Below are 3472 nucleotides of genomic sequence, written 5' to 3'. Positions count from 1 at the left end.
GGCTATGGAGATGCCCATCAATAGATATCAATGTGAGTGAGTAGGGATTGCCATGCAACGGATGCACTAGAGCTATAAATGTATGAAAGCTCAACAAAAGAAACTAGTGGTTGTGCATCCAACTTGCTTGCTCACGAAGACCTAGGGCAATTTGAGGAAGCCCATCATTGGAATATACAAAGCCAAGTTCTATAATGTAAAATTCCCACTAGTATATGAAAGTGACAACATATGAGACTCTCTATATGAAGAACATGGTGCTACTTTGAAGCACAATATATGAGACTCGCTATATCATGGTGCTACTTTGAAGCACAAGTGTGGAAAAAGGATAGTAGCATTGCCCCTTTTTTTTGGGCCTTCTCTTTTTTGGCCTTTCTTTTATTTTTATTTTTTTGGGACAATGCTCTATTAAATGATAATCATCACACTTCTATTTATTTACAACTCAATGATTACAACTTCATACTAAAACAAGGTATGACTCTATATGAATGCCTCCAGCGGTGTACCGGGATATGCAATGAATCAAGAGTGACAAGTATGAAAATTATGAATGGTGGCTTTGCCACAAATACTATGTCAACTACATGATCATGCTAAGCAATATGACAATGATGGATGTGTCATGATGAACTAGATGATGAAAAGGTGCATGGCAATATATCTCGGAATGGCTATGGAAATGCCATAATAGGTAGGTATGGTGGCTGTTTTGAGGAAGGTATATGGTAGGTGTATGATACCGGCGAAAGTTGCATGGTATTAGAGAGGCTAGCAAAGGTGGAAGGGTGAGAGTGCATATGATCCATGGACTCAACATTAGTCATAAAGAACTGATATACTTATTGCAAAAATCTAGAAGTTATGAAAGCAAAGTACTACGCGCATGCTCCTAGGGGGATAGATTGGTAGGAAAAGACCATCGCTCATCGCTGACCGCCACTCATAAGGAAGACAATCAATAAATAAATCATGCTCTGACTTCATCACATAACAGTTCACCATACGTGCATGCTACGGGAATCACAAACTTCAACACAAGTATTCTTTAAATTCACAATTACTCCACTAGCATGACTTTAATATTATCACCTCCATATCTCAAAACAATTATCATGCTTCAATCTTTTCTTAGTATTCAACACACTCAAAAGAAAGTTTCACAAATCTTGAATACCAAGCATATTATTATTAAGAAAATTACCATATTATTAAGAGATTCTCAAAATAATTTAAGTGAAGCATGAGAGATCAATAGTTTCTTTAAAACAAATCCACCATTGTGCTCTAAAAGATCTAAGTGAAGAACATAGAGCAAAATTACTTAGCTCAAAAGATATAAGTGAAGCATATAGAGCAAAATTATAACGCTCAAAAGATATAAGTGAAGCACATAGAGCAAAACTACTTAGCTCAAAAGATATAAGTGAAGCACATAGAGTATTCTATCAAATTTTAATTCATGTATGGCTCTCTCAAAAGGTGTGTACAGCAAGGATTATTGTGGAATACTAACAAACAAAGACACAAATAATACAAGACGCTCCAAGCAAAACACATATCATGTTGGTGAATAAAAATATAGCTCCAAGTAAAGTTACCGATGGAAGTGGATGAAAGAGGGGATGCCTTCCGGGGTATCCCCAAACTTTGAATTTTTGGTGTCCTTGGATTATCTTGGGGGTGCCATGGGCATCCCCAAGCTTAGGCTCTTGCCACTCCTTGTTCCATAATCCATCAAATTCTTACCCAAAACTTGAGAACTTCACAACACAAAACTCAAAACAGAAAACTCGTGAGCTCCGTTAGCGAAAGAAAACAAAAGAACACTTCAACGTACTGTAATGAACTCATTCTTTATTTATATTGGTGTTAAACCTACTGTATTCCAACTTCTCTATGTATTATAAACTATTTTACTAGCCATAGATTCATCAAAATAAGCAAACAACATACGAAAAACAGAATCTGTCAAAAACAGAACAGTCTGTAGTAATCTGTAGCTAGCGCAAGATCTGGAACCCCAAAAATTCTAAAATAAATTGCTGGACGTGAGGAATTTTCTATTAATCATCTGCAAAAATAATTAACTAAATAGCACTCTTAAAATAAAAATGGCAGCAGTTCTCGTGAGCCCTAAAGTTTCTGTTTTTTACAGCAAGTTCAACAAGACTTTCCCCAAGTCTTCCCAACGGTTCTACTTGGCACAAACACTAATTAAACACAAAAAACACAACCAACACAGAGGCTAGATAATTTATTTATTAAATAAAATCAAGGAATAATATTGGGTTGTCTCCCAACAAGCGCTTTTCTTTAAAGCCTTATAGCTAGGCATTGATAATTTTTAATGATGCTCACATGAAAGACAATAATTGAAGCACAAAAGGAGCATCATAAAGCATGTGACAAACACATCTAAGTCTAACATACTTCCTATGCATAGGCATCTTATAGGAAAACAATTTATCATGGCAAGCAAAAACTAGCATATGCATGGAAGAGGAAAGAAACAATAGTAATCTCAACATAACGAGAGGTAATTTAGTAACATGAAAATTTCTACCACCAGATTTTCCTCTCTCATAATGATTACATGTAGGATCATAAGAAAATTCAACAAAATAGCTATCACATAAAATATTTTCAACATGATCCACATGCATGCAAAGTTGACACTCTTCCAAAATAGTGGGATTAACATTAACTAAAGGCATGACTTCTCCAAACCCACTTTTATCAAGATTTTCATAAGATTGAACGTTCTCCAGATATGTGGGATCTAAAGTTGACACTCTTCCAAACCCACTTTCAATAATATTGCAAACACTATTATCAATCTCATATTCATCATGGGGCTTAAATAAATTTTCAATATCATAAGAAGAATCACCCCAATCATGATCATTCCAACAAGTAGAGGACATAGCAAAACTAGCATCCCCAAGCTTAGGGTTTTGCATATTATTAGCACAATTGACATCAAGAGAGTTTATAGTAAAATCATTGCAATCATGATTTTTATTCAAAGATCTATTGTGAATTGCATCATAAAGTAATTCATCACACTTTTTAGATTCACGAATTTCAGGCAAAACCTCATAAAGATAATCTAGTGCACAAAACTCACTAGCAATTGGTTCATCATAATTGGATCTCTTAAAAAGGTTAGCAAGTGGATGAGGATGAGGATCCATAGATCTTAGGTTCTCTGTTTAGTAATAAATAAATGACTATTCCAACCATACGAGCAAACAAGAAACAGGCAAAAGAGGCAAATAGAGAGAAAGGATAGAGAGAGAGAGAGGTCGAATAAAACGGCAAGGGTGAAGGGGGGAGAGGAAGACGAGAGGAAAATGGAAAATAATGTAATGCGAGAGATAGGGATTGTGATGGGTAATTGGTATGTTGACTTTTGCGCAGACTCCCCAGCAACGGCGCCAGAAATCCTTCTTGCTATGTCTTGAGC

Source organism: Triticum dicoccoides, chromosome 5A, assembly GCF_002162155.2.
Source record: "Triticum dicoccoides isolate Atlit2015 ecotype Zavitan chromosome 5A, WEW_v2.0, whole genome shotgun sequence".
Taxonomy (NCBI): domain Eukaryota; kingdom Viridiplantae; phylum Streptophyta; class Magnoliopsida; order Poales; family Poaceae; genus Triticum; species Triticum dicoccoides.
This window is presented reverse-complemented; position numbering follows the sequence as displayed.